The 19,208-nt window shown below is 45.7% G+C and overlaps 1 protein-coding gene across 3 annotated transcripts in view; it reads right to left on the bottom strand.

The window, feature by feature from the left end:
- ppp2r3a (protein phosphatase 2, regulatory subunit B'', alpha) overlaps positions 1-19,208 on the bottom strand; it is a 597,462-nt gene that overhangs the window by 458,277 nt on the left and 119,977 nt on the right. The window contains exon 1 of one of the 3 annotated variants that reach the window (XM_072474672.1): positions 47-134. The exons of the other annotated variants lie outside the window; for them this stretch is intronic. The gene's annotated coding sequence lies outside the window, so the exon portion shown is untranslated. Of the gene's footprint in view, positions 1-46; positions 135-19,208 lie in introns of those variants that run through there. 3 annotated transcript variants of the gene reach the window in all.

Raw genomic sequence — 19,208 nt, forward strand, 5'->3', positions numbered from 1 at the left:
TGTTGCCCCACTTTGCCCTCTGCACACATGCGGTCCTGTTCCTCACCTGCTAGCTCAAGGGCTCTCTTCTTAAAGGGCGTTCGAAATCTCATCTCGGGCATACTCCGGGTGGCTGTGCCCACTCACCCCGGTTGTGCTCGAGTTTGTCCTGCAATGAGACAGATGGGGTGAGTGTAGGCGGGAGTCCTTCCAGGTCAGATAGTGATGAGGTCTGGGATGCATTGACATGAGTGGGAGCAGGACTATGAGGGGCAGATTATCTACTGGGGGAAACATGAGGAATGGGGGTTTTGGGGTGAAACTCCATGTGAAGTGTTGGGAATCCATGAGGTGGCTGGAAGAGAGATCACTGTGGAGTTGTGAAGGGTGTGTGAAGGGGTGCAGCTGTATACATCAGGTGACAGCATTTCCTTGGCTGCGCAAAGAAGATCATTCATCTTCTTTCAGCACTGTTGCCCTTTCCTCATCCAGCGAACTGGCACTCACCATTGCGGTCACTGCCTCCCAGAGTGGTGACCTTGCTTGATGGACATCTGTGGGAACGCAGGTAGAGGATATTACATCTCTAACCACGCCAATCAAGAGTTTGGTAAGGGTTCCCTCCAAAAATCGTGGTTTTGTCTTCCTGGCAGCCATCCCCTGACTGGACATGGGAAAAGTACAGCAGAGTGCTAGGGTGGCATTTAGAAGGAGCACCCCACTGATTACAGAGATGAGGTTTTCCTGGGTGATCGAATCAGCGGCAAGCAGCCACTAGCGTGAGGTGAATCACATGGGAAAAAAATTGTCAAAGAGTCTCAATATTTGGTGAATCCATGTTGATGGGATTCTTATCGGTTATCTCACTGGAACCAACACGTATGGTAACATTCCACCCGTGGTCTCTTTCTTGAGGACAAAAATTTGTGAGCTGGCAACACATATTACAAGTGAAAGTGGAGGGAACAGGAAGATAGGTCTGAGGAGGCCTGAGGAGATCGTTCGTGGAGAAAAGAAGCCGGAATTATGATCATGAACCTGGATGGGTAGCTGGTTTTGACGAAAGAGAGCCACAGTGTTTGATGTTGCCATGTTTAATTATCAGCACATACAGGCCAAGGAAAATGGAGGAGTGATGTTTTGAATTCAATGCAGAGAGGCCAAGGAGAGCCGAGGAGGAGATTGACAGAATAAAGAGTTGTTCAGTGCACGAGACTGTTTGAGGCAAGGAGGGAGGACGTCTCGGGGAGAATCTTTGGTTGGGATTTGGGTAACATAAAAATAACACGGATTTCAAAGGTTAGATGAGACTGACGAAATATTTACAGGAGGAAAAGGTTCTAAAAGTATTAAGGGAAAAACCGAGGTGTAACTTGGTGATAAGGACCATACTGACACTATAGAGGTTTGGGTATGGTAGGTGATGGGAAGTTTAGCTTGGTTAGGGACAGATATTGCTAATATTGAGCCACATTTCAGCCACAAACCAGGAAGTCAATATGTTCATCGCTATGGAATCTATGAAGATTCAAATATTTTTTCAACCATAAAAAAAATCACATAGCAACTGTAAATAATATTGATGCCTAGAGGTCCTGCTGCTCTAGATCCTTGGAGACCAGCAATATTTTGAAAAGGAAGTCACAGTTTGAATTAAATTGTAAGAGTATACCTTCCACAAAATGTATTTTGCTACAACAGTAGATTTTAAAAGTTATTTTAAGAGTTACAAGGTATGGTTTTAAGTCCTACTCCAGAAACCCGAGCATTAAAACGTGGGCTGATAGTTCAGTGCAGTACTGGGGAAACAGGGCGGCACATTGGCACAGTGGTTAGCACTGCTGCCTCACAGCGCCAGGGACCCGGGTTCAATTCCAACCTTGGGTGACTGCTGTATGGAGTCTCTTCGTGTCTGCGTGGGATTCCTCCAGGTACTCAGGAGTTACTTCCCGCAGTCCAAAGAAGTGCAGGTTATGTGGATCGGTGATGCTAAATTGCCCCTTAGGGTGGCGTTGCAAGAATAGGACCGGGGACTGGATCTAGGTAGGGTGGTCTTTCAAGCGTCGGTGTAGACTCGATGGGTCGAATGGCCGCCTTCTGCACTGTAGGGATTCTATGATATATTTTGGATAGGACATTAAGAGTCATAAAAACACGAATGATAAAACCTGCTCGTTATTTCCTGGTTTGCTGCCTGTGAGGATTCTTCAGTGTGATTGGCTACTTAGCCTAATTGATGTCACCACCATTATTGGATGTCAGAGATCCCATAAAGCTGGCACCAAAATGATGTTATGTAAATCGTGTATCTTTGGTTGTTGGAGTTCCTCAGGCCAATATCTTGGGTCCAATCACTTTCAGCCATTTCATCAATTACATTCCCGGCTCAGACGTAGGGGTGTTCACTGATGGTTACACAATTGGGAGTTCTATTTGCAATTTATTGGACATGGAAGAAATCTGGACTGCAAGCTTGGACTGAGAAGTGGTAAGTAACATTCACACACAAAAGTCTAAATACCATTGGCACTCAATGGCATCACTGAAAATCCCTGAAAGTCCACACTACAGAACTCACTAGATGATTGTCAGCTTTCTTTGACGTCAACAGCGAGCACCATCACTTTCACTGCTGACTTCAAATCCAGGTCAATATTTCTGCTGCCTTCTTGTTTTGAATCTGTCATCATTAAATAGGATAATGTTGCGTTCACATCTTATGTTGGGACCAGCCAACATTATGCAAGAGGCAGAAGACACATTTTCAGTTAGACCTGTCTGTTTCCGCCAAGGCCAGACACATTTTGACTTAATATCCATCTAGCCAGGAGTATAAAGTTTGGAATCTCTAAAATTTATTAGAGGCCAGTGTTAAACATAAAACCACAAAGCTGTGAAACAGTAATATTCTCTACTGTCTTCATCTCAATTCTTTCAGAATTGTATGATGCGGACTTGAGCTCTAATCCTTTTCAAAGCAACCTGTTTAGGTCTAGCATTTTGGATTGTTCTATTGGGATTCTGTGCAAATTTAAACTCAAAAACATGGTGACTATATCCTAAGCCACAATACATCATTATGTATGTTGTGCACTTAAATATTGCCAGACTACGAGCCTCTTCCAGTGAACCAAAATAGATGAAATGGTTCCACACACACTAAATTACAACATTATCAGTGTACCAGCAGTGAAGGATGCATAATGAGGTTATGTTTTTCAGAATGCATCTGCAAAAAGCAATTTTTTGGGTTAAAATTTCCACAACATGTTTTTAATATATGTGGTGAACATCACGACTGGGCTGCAAACCCAATTATTGCCCAGGAAGATCAACTGTGAAGTCATTCTGGTGAGATGTGAAACCAAGGTCCCAGCTCCCTTCTCGGAGATGGACAAGATCCCATGGCACTATTTTGAAGAACAGGGAGGTTCTTCCTGGTGCCCTGGCCAATATCTATCCCATAATAACATCACTGAAACAGATAATCTGGCTATTATCACATTGCACTGCCTACATTACAACTATGATGACACTTCAGAATTACTTAATTGGCTGTAAAATGCTTTGGAACACCCGGAGTTTGTGAAAGGCACGATACAAATTCTGACTTCTTTCGATCATTTTCTCTTTCTTCTTTTCATTTAAAAAATTATATTAAAATGAGCAGAACCAACTGGACCTTTAAGACATACAGAAACATAGAACACTGGATCATGAATAGGTAATTTTGCCCTTTGAACCTGTTCTGTCATTCAATATGATCGTGGCTGATCCTATCTCAATGTCATACTCTCGCACTCTTCCCACACACCCCGGCACCTTTAGAGTATAGAAATCAATCCATTCCCTTCTTAAATAGATTCAGTAACTTGGCCTCCGCAGTCTTTTCTGGTAGAGAATTCCACAGGGTCACCACGCTGAGTGAAGATGCTTCCCTTCATCGCAATCCTAAATAGCCTATCCCATATCTTGAGACTCTGACCCCTTGTTATAGACACTTAGTCAAAGGAAATAACATCCCTGCATCAAGTATGTCCGGCCCAGTCAGAATTTTATACATTTCAATGAGCCACCCTCTCATTCTTCTAAACTCCAGTGAATACAGACTTGGTCATTCCAATCTCTGCTCATAGGACAATCCTGTCATCCCAGGAATCAGTCTGGTGAGCCTTCACTGCACTCCCTCTGTGACAAGTGTATCCTTTCATCGGTAAGGAAACGGAAACTGCACCCAATACTCCTGGTGTGGTCTCACCAAGGCCCTGTAGAGCTGCAATAAGACATCTTTGTTCCTTGCATGCTGAAAGTCGCACCCCCTCGCTATTCGAGAACCTCACTCCCGACTGTATGCCCGTCGCCACCAGGAGCTGGCGGTACAGTGCCCAAGACGTGACTTTTATCAAGTCAGAGGTCCAGCGTTTACTGGGAGGGGGTCATCGAGGCTAGCAACAGCCCTTGGAGAGCGCAAGTGGTGGTAGTCCGGTCCGGGGAGAAGAAACGGATGGTCGTGGATTATAGCCAGACCATAAACCGCTTCACACAGCTTGATGCGTACCCACTTCCTCGCATAGCAGAAATGGTCAACCGAGTATTTTCCACAGTCGACCTCAAATCCGCCTACCAACAGTTCCCCATGTGACCAAAAGACCGCCCCTATACTGCCTTCGAAGCAGCTGGTCGGCTCTTCCACTTCCTCAGGGTCCCCTTCGGTGTCACAAATGGGGTCTCCATCTTTCAAAGGGCGATGGATGATATGATGGACCAGTACAGTTTGCGGGCTACATACCCGTACTTGGACAATGTCACCATCTGCGGCCATGACCAGCAGGACCATGACGCAAACATCGAAAAGTTCCTCCAGACCGCCCGAGCCCTTAACCTGACCTATAACGAGGAAAAATGCGTTTTCCACACCACCCGGCTAGCCATCCTTGGCTATGTCGTGGAAAACGGGGTCCTAGGCCCCGACCCCGACCGCATGCGCCCCCTAAAGGAACTTCCCCCTCTCCCGCAGCCTCAAGGCCCTCAAACGGTGCTTGGGGCTCTTCTCCTACTACGCCCAGTGGGTCTCCAAATATGCGGACAAAGCCCGCCCACTCAAAGACCACCATATTTCCCCCCTCGGCTGAGGCTCGATTGGCCTTCAACCGCATCAAGGCCGATATCATCAAGGCCGTTATGCACGTGGTGGACAAAACTATCCCCTTCCAGGTAGAGAGTGATGCGTCAGACATCGCCCTGCCTGCTACCCTCAATCAGGCAGGCAGACCAGTAGCGTTCTTCTCCCAGACCCTCACCGCCTCCGAGGTTCGACGCTCTGCAGTTGAGAAGGAGGCACAAGCCATTGTGGAGGCTGTACAGCACTGGAGGCACTACCTAGCCGGTAGGAGGTTCACCCTTGTCACCGACCAACGGTCAGTCGCCTATATGTTCGATAACACGCAACGGGGCAAAATAAAAAATGATAAAATTTTGAGGTGGAGGATCGAACTCGCCACCTACACGTACGATATCAAGTATCGTCCAGGGAAGCTCAACGAGCCCCCAGATGCCCTGTCCCACGGCACGTGCGCCAACGCGCAGAAGGACAGCCTGCAAGACTGCCTGAGACAATGACCTCTGCCACCCGGGGGTTACCCGGCTCATCCACTTTATCAAGTCCTGCAACCTACCTTACTCAACCAAGGAGGTCAAGGCCATGACCAGGGCTTGCCAGATTGGTGCGGAGTGCAAACCGCACTTCTACGGGCCAGACGAGGCTCAGCTCGTGAAGGCCTCGGGGCCCTTTGAGCGACTGAGCGTGGACTTCAAGGGGCCCCTCCCGTCCACCAATCGTAATGCCTATTTCCTCACCGTTATCAATGAGTTCTCCCGCTTCCCATTCGCCATTCCCTGCCCCAACATGACCTCAGCCACCGTGATTAAGGCACTGCACAGCATCTTCACTCTGTTTGGTTTCCCCGCTTATATCCACAGCGACCGGGGTACATCGTTCATGAGCGATGAACTGCGTCAGTATCTGCTCAGCATAGGTATCGCCTCAAGCAGAACGACCAGTTATAACCGCGGGGAAACGGCAGGTGGAGAGGGAGAACGCGACAGTGTGGAAGGCTGTCCTTCTGGCCCTACGGTCGAGAAGTCTCCCAACTACCCGCTGGCAGGGGGTCCAGCCCAATGCCCTACACTCCATTAGGTCGCTCCTCTGCACGGCCACGAATGAGACCCGTCACAACCGATTGTTTGTCTTCCCCAGGAAGTCTACCTCCGGGGTCTCACTTCCACCTTGGCTGACGGCTCCGGGACCTGTTCTTCTCCGGAGGCACACGAGGAGCCATAAAACGGACCCACTGGTCGAGCAGGTCCGATTACTCCACGCCAACCCCAGTTACGCCTACATCGAGTACCCCGACGGCAGGCAAGATCCGGTTTCCCTCCGTGACCTGGCACCCGTTGGATTCCCCACTACCGATGCCTCTTCTCGCGCCGCTCCCCTGCAGGGCCCCGCACCCCCTACAACACACCCCCTCCCGGCCCCACTCCCCGTTAGTGAGCACCTACCGCGCGCGCCCCCTAGCGCCCCCCCTCTACACACCCCGCCGGCGCCGCTACCCCCAGTCCCGCCTATTCCCCCTGCGCCCCGTTCCCCTACCCCGACCAAGGCTCCGACCGCTGTGCTCCCGGACGTACCCTCAACGTCCGTGTCTGCCGCACCACTGCCCGAGCTGAGGAGGTCGATAAGGACGATCCAGCCACCGAGACAAATGGACTTATGATAGCACTTCCCCCCCCACCCCGCCAGACTCTTTTTAAACAGGGGGTGAATGTGATGAACGGTTACTGTAATACTGTACCCTTGTCATCATGTAAGGTGATGTCCCCTTTAAGACCGGGCTTGGAAACCTGGGGGACTCCGCCTCCGGCTCTGCCCATCTGGGAGCCATATATAAGGGTCTCTGTTAGCACACGTCTCGGCACCAGGCTAGTTCTTAGCTTATTAATGCCTTCTTTACCGTTTACACTCTAAGCGTCGTTATTGAGGGTACAACACATGCATCTAAATGTGATTAACGGGTTGGACATGGTATGCTCTGCCCTTCCGTGATGCTCCTCCCCTCTCAGGCAGACGTCTCGCGAGCGTGAATTATTACAAGTATTGACAAACGTGGACTGGGCGCCATGGCTGTGGAGGGGAAGTGAGATGCTAAAAAAACCTGAGAGAAACCATTGAAAACTACCGGGCCTGCTGGGGAATGACTGCTCAGGCCAGGGCAGTAGTAGGTAGTGACTTGGTGCCAAGACCATGGACATGGGGTGTCTCCTCGGGATCGGGGTGGCCTGGCTCAGATCACCATTGCTACAGTCTGTCTTTTAAACACGCCCCTTTGGTGCCACTTACAAATTCCTGGCTGCTCACATTGCTGAATGCTACCATGTCCTTTAAATGGCCAGCAGGCCTCTGGTCATCTGGGAGCCCACCCAGGCCACCCCTCTGGACATCGTGAGTGAGTGTGGTAAGTGGAGCGCTTAAAAACAGCTCCAGCTGTCAGGCTGTTTGCTGCTATATCCGGCCCCAGCGGTTAGAACACCCGTTGGGCCAGGAATTGCTCAGAATTAGTGCCAGCAAAATGCTGACCCATTAGCCTGTACCTGAATTTCTCACCGAATAGTGTCACCTACGGGAACACGAACCGCATGCAATTCATTCCTGGCGTCAACACTTAGTCTCTCAAACAGAGAATTTCGCACAACATTTTCCACCCCTTGTTGCTTCTTAGCTCCACCAGACTGATCTGCAGCTTGACTTTTTGAGCCTCTGTTCTTTCACACCACTGCACATATTTAATCATTAACAATGCCACCCCACCTCCATTCCCTTTTTGCCCGTCCTATCCAAATATCAAAAATGTTTGGATATTCTGTTCCCAGCCTTGGTCACCCTGCAGCCACGTCTCCATAATCATATTTTACCTGTGTATTCCAATTTGTTTACATTATTGTGAATGCTTTGTGCATTCACATACAATGCCTTTAGACTTGTCTCTAACGGGTGGAAAATCCCGCCTTTGCCGTCAAAAAAACCGCTGCGGGTAGCTCGGTAAATCCCGACAATTATTTTTACATTTTTTTTGTACCGTGGCCCTATTTGCTGCCAGCCCTCATTTCCTCCACCTTCCCCTTTTCCGTCTCTCATTTCCATATTTGTCCCCCTCTCATGTCTCCGTGCTCAGGTGTACCGTCCCCCACACTACTAATAATGAGGACATTGGTCCCCATCCTCAGCTAGCACAGTTCCCATCGTCCCCAGAATAGGTCCCAATGCGTCAGGAATCTAAGCCCTACCTCCTATAACAGGGGCAATTCTCCGAGCCCTGCGCCGGGCCGGAGAATCGCCGCAACCGCACCACGACGCCGGCACGTGATTCTCCGAGGTGCGGAGAATCGGTGCCATTTGCACCGGCGCATTTGGCGGCCGCCAGCCGCCAGCCGCGGGCCGCTGGAATCGGCGGGGCCACCGATTCTCCGGCCCGGATGGGCCTCGCAGATACGACAGAGTCCCGCCGGCGCCGTTCACCACTGGTCACTCTGGGAACTCTGCGCGAATGGTCGAGGAGGCAGCCTGTGGGGGGTGGGGGTTGGGGGGGGTAAGAGGGGTGCTCCTTCACCAGGGGGGCTTCCGATGGGGTCTGGCCCACAAATGGGGCCCACCGATCGGCGGGCCGGCCTCTTTCCCCCCCCCGAGCCTACTTCCCTGCGCGGCCGGCCCCTGAACACCGACGCCATGTTGAGTCAGGGCCGGTGCGCTAAAGAAGTCCCCGGCGCATGCGCAGGTTGGCGCGGCGCAACTGCACATGCGCGGGTTGGCGCGGTGCCCATTTGCCATCGGAAAAGGAGGCTGGAGCGGTGTGAACCGCTCCAGCGCCGTGCTGGACCCCTGTTGGGGGACAGAATAGGTCGTACCTGGGCCCGGTTCGTGCCATCGTGAAACGCGACGGCGTTCACGGCGGCGCGAACACTTGGGCTCCATTTGGGAGAATCGCCCCCACCATCTCTCTAGCCACTTTTAATTTTGGTGGAGAATATTGTTTTTTAAATTCCACCAAATGTTTACTAGCCGTGCTTAGGTGAAAATAAAATGGCATTTTAATATCTGATTATTTGTCATAAGAATGCAAAGGCCGTAAGAAACAAATAGAATTGATTTTTTAGAAATTCCATTGGCTTTTGGGGACTTCTGTTGGAGACAGAAAAAGCAGAAACAGGAACAAAGTAAAATCTCAGGAATGTGAGAACTGTGTGACCCAATTTTATTTGATATTCACGTTCAAATTTCTAAAAATATAACAAGCGCTTCATCACCTGTCGATGTCTGTTTGATATACTGTTAGCCAGCCCCAAAACAAAAGCTCATTGTTAACAAAAAAATCTTTGTCTGAAGCTGGTGGCCTACTCAACTGCTCTGCTTTCCTAATTCATTTTGGCAGCCAACTTCAATTCACCTCCTGGAGGATAAGTGAAGGCAGCGATCAGCATTTCTGTGACAGAAGCACATGAGGGGTGAGTCTATGTAGAACTGCAAATATGGTAGAATCTAGTTGTACCTACCTGACTGACATAAATAAAAATAGTTGCTAATAAAAAAGCTTGCTCATCAAGAGCTCCTATTCATATAGGTTCCTCAGAGTCTGTGCTTTGTGGATTTCGCAACTCGTCATTTGTAGAATTTTCACAGACGCATGGTATTCACAATGCGTCACTTGGCATAATTTAACTTTGCTGTAAAATGGAAAATTCTGTTTTAATGTGGTGGCAAACATGCCCAGATCAGCTCGTATGTAGCATTTGCAGATCTGTGCCAACTGGGAGGCTCCAGAAAATACTATTGGAGATGATTCCCTTAAAATAGTTACCAACAGGATCAAAAGTTCCCCGAGCATAGCCCGAAGGTTTATTGATGATGCGGGATTATTATACCCCGTACAGGAAAGGTAACATCAAGTAGTTTGTTTCCTGGATCTGTTGGACACCAAAGGAATTAGAAAACATGGTGAATCTGTGACTAGCTTAAAACTTTTGGGCCAGGCTTTTCCTGGGTGATGGGTTAATGATCTATCCAGATACATTACCTTTCTTTCATATATCGCTTTGTCCCTTTCTTGGTGTCTGTAATGACCCATTTTAGTTGAAAGTTTGGGAAATTTCTTGTCAGTAGTTTCTGTGGTCTCTGCGTGATTCTTTGTCTGCCCACAGTTTTTTCTGATGATCTCTCACAGAGATTGTCCACTTTACAATATTGTGAAACTAATTTTTGACAGTAACGTGAAATGGATGATACTGAATGAGCAGCTTATTTTACACTCTGCCCAATTCTCTTTTCCATTGACGTCAATGAAGCGGAACGCTGGGAAGCTGTTGATTTGCTAATACCTGATTTGTGCGACAATCAATTTCACAACCGCTTTGTTGGCATAACTCAATGGTAGCATTTTCACATTTGAGTCTGGAGGTTGTGTGTTCAAGTCCCACTTCAGGAATTTTGCATATAATCTGGACTGACAATTCATGGCAAGATAGAGAGGACTGTTTCATTGCCAACACTGCCAAGGAAGAGAATGGGCAGTTTATGGTCAAATGCCTGATTTAGCACCTTGTCCCATTTAGTTTTCCAGGGTAAAATTGGGCATGATGTGAAAAGGGTCGACACACCCAAACACCTCAGGTTAAAATTAACCCCATTCGTTGTGTTCCAAATGTGATGCAAAACTAAATGTTCGCCTGTTTAGGTGGACACAAAAGACCCCACAGCACAATTTGAAAAATTCTCCTCGTGCCCTGGTGGAAATTTGTCCCTCAACCAACCTCAAAAAAATGGATGAATTGGTCATTCAGATTTTGCTGTTTGTAGGGCCTTGTCTGCAAACTGGATACTGTGTTCACATAACAGAACTTCAAAAACAATTCACTGCTTAGGAAGCACTTTAAGATGATTTGACAATAGGAAAGGGTTCTATCTTGAAGCAACATCTTTCTTCAAAAACTTGCCCCTTTACAATCTGCTTATCTCTGTGAGGTGACCTTTTGGTGTTTTTTTTGTTCCATTTCCTCAAAAGCTTGGCTTTACATTCTCTCAAATGCGCATATGAATATAGTCATTCAGCATTTTAATGTGTACTTGACATATTTGTGGAATGGCATAATATTTTCAAGTGTTTAATGAATTAGCATTGAGTACCAAAGTGTTTACAATGAAGAAATTTACTGCTATTGGAATTGTTTTCGTGTGGATTTGATTTACGACAAGACGGAGAGAAATTATGAATTTATGGAAACTTTAAAGGCATGGTATACTTTTACACTGCCTCATGTAGAGCATTTAGCATCTGGGGTCAATAAATTACTACTAACTTTCTGTTCTCCTTTCTGCAGGCTTTCATTGGAGACTGGAGCTAGGCTTGCTTGTTGATGGTGAGATATAAATCTGTTTAACATGTGTGTTTGACATCATACCTCAAGAGCAATGAGCTCATGAGAGATACTTTATATGGCACAAAACTAAATTCTGATCTCTGTGTGGATGCTGCTTATACCATGAGCGTTTAATGTACCATTTCAATTCACACATAGGTTGCAATAAAAATTAGTTTTGCTTGGTGTTGTAGCCTATAGGAAATTATCGATCATGTTTCTTACCCCCAAGAAGGTCTCAAAGTTGGGGTCTATATGCCATCGGCAGCAGCTGTCCCTGTATTCGAAGGTGACACCCAACTCAGGGTCATGAGATTCTGCCATGGGTCTGCATGCGGCTGAACAGGCTGATTCGTGACCCATGGATCTTTGGGCACATGGGCAGGATGTCCCACAAGGTAGTGGGATTCAGGGTGTAGGATTTGCTTTACTTTCCCTTATAGAATTTAACTCTATGATTTTACCCCCTCCCTCATCCTTCCTATTCCCTCACGGCTTGCAAATCTCCCCATCTGAGAGACTAAGTAGACAAATCATTAACAGGCCATCAGTTTACAGTTGGCTGTCAGGAGGGTTTTTTTTTCAAATTAAAAAAGATTCCACATCTTAGGAGACTTTTCAAGTCCCCGGGCGGGATATTACCATCTTTTTTCTCCAAAGTGTTAGGCTCATAGTGAAAGCTGGCGTGTAGCTTTCTGGTTGCACACACCGGTTTTCACTCCAGATCTTGAGCCTCTGCAAAGAACAAAAATGAGTGGGTGTGGTTAACGGCATCACTCTGGTCGGGCCTGATAGAGCTGGCACCCGGCTCTAGGCTCCAGAGAGAGCGTGGGCCATCTTTAAAGGTGCCCAGTTCGATCTCTTCCTCCCCCCCTCCAACGCAACCAGATAATCAATCATCAGGGACACCCCCGCCCTCCGTATAACCATTGGAAACCACCCACCCCACCCAACAACTGGACAATCATTTGGGACCATCCCACCCCAACCACCACAGAAGTATCACCGGCATTCCCCCTTAGTGGCCGCTCCCTTCGCCACCACACATAAACAACCCCCCCCCCCCCACCACCAGTTCCTCATGGGGCTATCACAAGTGCTCGCCCATGGCACTGCCCCCTGGCACAGGTTGGCACTGCCAGGGGCATGCCGTTCTTCTCCTGGGGGCTATACTTACCTTTGCGCCCTCTTGACTGAATCCTATATAGAATTTACAGTGCAGAAGGAGGCCATTCGGCCCATTGAGTCTGCACCAGCTCTTGGAAAGAGCACCCTACCCAAGGTCCACACCTCCACCCTATCCCCATAACCCAGTAACCCCACCCAACACTAAGGGCAATTTTGGACACTAAGGGCAATTTATCATGGCCAATCCACCTAACCTGCACATCTTTGGACTGTGGGAGGAAACCGGAGCACCCGGAGGAAACCCACGCACACACGGGGAGAACGTGCAGACTCCGCACAGACAGTGACCCAAGCCGGGAATCGAACCTGGGAAACTGGAGCTGTGAAGCAATTGTGCTAACCACCATGCTACCGTGCTGCCCTATATTTAAAAAGCTGTTGTAAATCTCGCCGATGTAATAATATTTAGTGAGAGGGATCATGTGACAAGGAGAACTTTTAATAATATAAAAACTTATCATCCATTTAAATGAAGTTCCCATCCTTTGTGACATCGCGGGAGAGGGGTGGGGGAAAAAAAAAATTGGGAAAGGAGATCTCTCTGGAGAAAATCACATTTCCCAATTCTCTGTTGAGTTTCCACCCATGGCACCGTTGTCTCCGACGTTGGTCGCAGGCTGAAAATCATCCCCTCCACCACTCGCATACCTGAGCAGGATATAAAGAGAAGCTTGCTGTGTGATCAGCGATCTTCCTTTCTCCTTTCATTTCCCAGCTTCCAACCTCTCTCCCTCTTATCATAACCTTTCTATCCTGATATGTTTTATTGATATCGCTAGGGTCAGATCTACTCTGAACTTTACTCTTTTATTTTTACTGAGATCAAAATAAACTGCCTTCCTCAAAATATCCACTGAACTCATTGTTTTCTAGGACTGTAAAACTCCCACAACTTCAGTCTTTAAAAAGTGAAAGTTTCAAAATTGGTCCCATAACACAATGTCCTTGCCTAACAAAAATCTACCAAGACAGGTAGGTTGAGTTCAGGTACAGATCCGCCATGAAGTTATTGCTCAACAGAACAGACTCGAGGGACAGAATGGCATCCTCCTGTTCCTCTGACCAGATGTTGAAGAGGTGTAAAGTTGGTTTCTCAGACTGGTACCTGAGATCAGGCAATTGAGTTATTTGGGGAGACTAGAAGTGGTGAATTTATTTCTCCTCAGACTAAAGGAGGTTAAGGGGCGATTTAATAGAGGTATTGAAAAACTTTGAGAGGTTTTGATAGAATTGGCTGGGGGAAATGGTTTTCACTTGCAGAAAGACCAGTAGCAAGAGGTCACAGATTTATAATAATTGGCAAAGAAACTGGAACAAGTTGAGGAACTTTTTCTTACTCAGCACTCTATAGTCTGGAATGCAATGACTGAAAAGATGAATTCAATAATAATTTTCTGAAATGAATTAGGTATATATTTGAAAAGGAAGAATTTTCCAGGTTATGTGGAAAGAGTGAGTGAGACTAATGGAATAGCTCTTTTAAAAGGCTGTCACAGATTACTGAAGTGATACGAGTACACAGACCTTCATTGTTTGCACAGTGGCCAATTCAAACACTTTGGGGAGGATGGGGGGGGGGGGGGTGATTTCCTGTCCCTATCCACTGGCGGGATCTTCCAGTCCTGCCAATGGTGATCCCCGCAGTGGGTTCTCTGATGGCAAGATGGGTGAGTCATGCAAAACATCGCAGACGACAGCAGGACCCGAAGGTCCCATCTAAAGCCAGTGACGAGCCACCTCCACCACCGGAAGATAAGCCTCCTGGGTGTGTGTGTGTGTGTGTGTGGGGGGGGGGGGGGGGAATCTACTGGTTCTTTGGGCATTTAGCCATGCTTTCCCCTTGTGTGATGGGCTGGATGGGCTCCTTGGTGCTCCTTGGGTGGCATGGTGGCACCATTGCTTCACATTGCCAGGGTCCTAGGTTCAATTCCCGGCTTGCGTCACTGTCTTTGCTGAGTTTGCACGTTCTCCCCATGTCTGTGTGGGTTTCCACCGGGTGCTCCGGTTTCCTCCCACAAGTCCCGAATGACGCGCTGTTAGGTGAATTGGACATTCCGAATTCTCCCTCGGTGTACCCGAACAGGCGCCGGAATGTGGCGACTAGGGGATTTTCACAGTAACTTCATTGCGGTATTAATGTAAGCCTACTTGTGACAATAATAATAAAAATTAATAAAGATTATATAATTCCATGTGGCATTTACTGTTATACAGTGACCTTGACAGAACTTTTCACTCCCATCACAAATAAAGAAAAACACATAAATACCTTCTCAATTACGTCTGCTATCCATCATATAATATGCACATGACAATACCCGTCTTATACATGGGTTCTAAACATTGCTTCCTTAACCCATGCAGGATAGAAAGTCATTAAGCTCATTATTTCTTTCACTTTCCTTTGATCTTAATCGTCCTGCTATGAACAGCTGGAAAGAATAACTTTGTTCTTCCCAGGTGTTCGGACAATAGCACACCTGCACGTGATCTCTTCACTTCAAAGCGATCTTGTGACCCATTTAAAAGAGAAACAAATAATCCATTGTGGGAAGCATACAGGGTAACAAGTCTGCATTTAGCTACCACAATGACTGTGTGATTCAACTCTGGTGCTCAGTAAACTTTGCACCGTGACCAATCATTACACTTGTAAAAAGATAAGGCTGTTCTTTCTGCTCTGTATCATTGTGTAACAATATACAAATAGCCATTTAATAGTATCCCTTTACCCACTGGATATGGAATAAAAGATTTTCAATAAGTAACTGTTTATTCTTCTAGATAGATTACAATAGGCAGACTGTTCGTACTTGGTGGAATCCTGTACAATGGGTCCTGACCATTTCTCTTAAGACTCTCAATAAATGAAATCTTTGAGGAACACGTTTCTTTTTATTTCCTTACTTAAAAAAAAACTTGATTTAGTTTGTTATTTCTCTTTCCTTTACTGCCCCCTCACCACGTTATATTTTTCAATCAAGGGAACAGGTACACAATCTGCTCTAAAGACACTGTCCAACCGCTCAAAGGCACGTGATCATCACAGTCACGACGGGGAAAGCACTAAAGTATTACTCAGAACCTCTTCTGAGGAGAAGCAAGATTAAGGTTTAGGAGCTAGCGGGAGATGCTAACTGGGGCCTGCTGCTATTTAATAGTACAGCAACACCTCTACCACCTGTGTATCTCAGCAGAACATACTTAGCAAAGCTGCCACACAATTTGTGGGCACTTTACCTCTTTTTTAAAAAAAATTAGATTTCAGTCAGCTTGGCTCTTGTATTTCAATTTTATGTCTGATGATGTATAGGATTGTCCCTAATGTCTGGCCTGACTTTAACCTCAAAAGCAAAGTTGGAAACCAAACCAAAGTTGAAACGAGGAAGATACCAAGGGAATTGAAAAAAAATAAGAGAGCAGGAGAATTTCAATCAAAACATTAATAACATTGAATTACTTGGAATTTATAACTCAACTGGGTTGTTCAGCTCAAATGGTCATGCCAGTGTTTATGCTCCACACGAGCTTACTCCCAACCTACTTAATCTAACTCTATCTTACAGGCTTTTCCTTCATGCAACTTATCCAGCTGCCCCTTAGATCTTCTCTCAACCATTTCATGCAGTAGAAATCTCTCTCTCAGCAAAGAGGTTTCTGCTGAACGATTTATTAGTGACTATCTCATCTTATAATTGTGCCCCTCACAATTAAGTAATGAGCACGTTTATTTTCTGCAAACTGCCATTATTTTGCTGTACTTTACTTGTAATTTTCATTGACTCATGCACTTTGGGTCACAATATCTTCAGAGTTAAATTGTTTCCATTCTTTCCTTGCTGTGGTCTGAATACAGAAAATATACTTCATGAATCTACCAAAGAAATTACCAAGAAAAGTCTGATGAAGGCCTGACTTTGAATCTTAGAAACCCAACTCTCCTGGAAAAAATGTTTTGGAGGAAAGAAACACATTTCACAAAAATATTTATGCCATCAGATCAGTGTTGTGTTCTGCGATGTAAGCATTGTAAGGATGTGCAGAGAACAAATAGTTGTTTAACTATAAAGATGATTTATTAATAAACACGCGAAAAAGATAACTAAGGAATTACAATACAGACGATGGCTACTAAATGAATTCAGTGAATTCTCCTGGAGCTACTCTAAGTGTGACTATCTTCTTGTACGTCTTACTACCAACTAGCGGGTGTGATGAGTCACATGTTAATCTCTAACGCAACCAGTTGGTTGGAGGCTGCATTGCTAACAGTATGCAGAACAGACATATCACCACAAACGGGAACGGGGATCACCATCTTTGATTCTGTCAACTGGCTCCTGATAAATGCTCAGGGAACAAGCTAGGAATGTCTGTCACGTCCCTTGTTTAAGGACGAGGATTTGTCTGTTCGAAATTCAACTCTCTAGTCTGATCTCTGCTCTGATGCCATGCTCATTGATCTCAGCCTGGTTTCAGCAGGGAATGCCGCATGTGGCCTCTGCACTGCTGGCCTGTGCAGTAGAAATAAATCAGTTTTCTACAGCCTTACAGAGCATTAGCGTGCCAGTAGATGAACAGGACTTTACATTTACCCGGGGACTGATGGTTGATGGGGGTTTTGAGACCTTCCCGCTTCGGCATAGCTGCGTGAGGTACCATAACATGTTGGTCATTGAATTCTACTCGCAGCATAAGTCGCTGCCTTCAGGAGAGAAGATGAAAAAAGTTAAAGGGGAGGGTGATGCTGAGAAATTTTTCTTTTACATGTATTGTGCCAGATAATAATAGTTTCATTTACTATGAATAGATACAGCCTGCTCAGGCAGCAGACAATATTTGTTTGCTACTTATGCAAGTATTGGCAAGACAACATCTGTACAAGACTCTTTGGTGCAACATTATTTTTAATTCAAAGTACACGTTATGCCTCCCTCCTAAGCTCACAGAAACTAACTTGCTTTATAACAGTTTTGCCAAAAGACAACAAGGTCTTTTGTAAGACTTTCAAAGCTAACATTATAAAGGGGGTCTACAGAACTAAAATTAATAAGTGATTCTAGACAATAATTGTCTAGACAACGCAATGAAGACAGGATATAATGCTAGCACTGTTTAAGCTTCTGAACAGTGATGTAAAATACGTGGGATTTTTCATGGAAGAGTAGAACTAGAAAATTCTAGTTTTTTGCTCAATAAACATCCAGTTTTATGTTGCTGCATTTTGCTTGATGAAATTACTTCTATAGCGCTTATGACCACTGTTACTTGATATTGCAATGGGTCTACTCTTAGGATCTCAGATTTATGGTGGTGGGGCCAGCTCCCCTGAGCCACACAAAATACATTGAGGTAGGTTTGAACTTTCACCTTCTGGCAGAATAAAGGCAATAGCAGATAAAGACCAGCTGGTCCATTAATCCTAGTCGATTTGCAACTCAGGCTCGTGATTCCCAATACTCACCACCCACCAGCAGCCATGTCACCTCCTATAAAAAACAATTAAAATAAAACTCGGCTAATTCAAAGGAAAAATAATTCAGCAAAGTTCTTCTCCAACCCCTGGAATTTTCCGATTTCCAGGAGATCACAGAGACCATGAGGTACATAACTTCAGTTATCCTAACCTGGATATCATCCAACTCCTTTTTTGAATGCTTACATGGAATCTGCATTCAGCATGCACCTATTCTCAAAGATCAGTGACCCCATGCAAAAAAAACCACAACCAGACATCTAAACTAGTTCTATGCTTTCATAACAATATTGTTTAGATATAGTACAAAATAATTTATTGACACATTGAAGTTCTTTGAAAAATGTAGGCAGCAAGCCAAGTTCATTCACTGTAGGACATTATCAACACTAAGAAGAGACTGGATGAAGTAAAACACCAAAGAGAGGTTAGATGATATACTTTATAGGAACTACAGATTGTAGGAAGGAATTAAGATTGAGAAAAGAATAAAGTTGGTGCTTAGAGGTATAAATTTGATAAATATGATTTTGAGTGCAGGAATTAAAGGGGAATCTGATCATGGTGTTTAAAACATTAAAAGGATTTGATAGAGTCGATATGGAGAAACTACTTCCTCTCTGGGGGAATCAAAAACTAAGGAACATAACCTTCAAATGTGAGCTGGGCCATTCAGAATAGAAATCAGCAAGCACTTGCTGCAGATAAATCAATATAAAAATCTGATAATACGAAGAGGATAATTTTCACGCTTTCCTGGTACAAATATTAAGCTTAAATTTACTCACAGGATTCATTTTATTTTTCAAAATCTTTGTGTCCTTCAGACATTTTAGGATGATTTCACACATCCAATGCCCCATTTGCATGCACAAAGGACCGTATTATCTAATGATGCAGAATGAGTGAGAGTGATCATTTTCAGGCAGAAGCAATAGTTGGGGGGTGTTTTACACCCTTAGTCCCCATCCGCTGATATATTTAAAGGTGGGGGGGGGGGCCATAAAATAAAGTGGGTAGCCGGCCCACCACCTTCCTGCCTACCTCGGAGTCGTCTCCCATATGATGGGAGGTTTCACTTTCCACCTGTGACTGCATA

This window comes from Scyliorhinus torazame, chromosome 14 (genome assembly GCF_047496885.1).
Source record: "Scyliorhinus torazame isolate Kashiwa2021f chromosome 14, sScyTor2.1, whole genome shotgun sequence".
Lineage (NCBI taxonomy): Eukaryota > Metazoa > Chordata > Chondrichthyes > Carcharhiniformes > Scyliorhinidae > Scyliorhinus > Scyliorhinus torazame.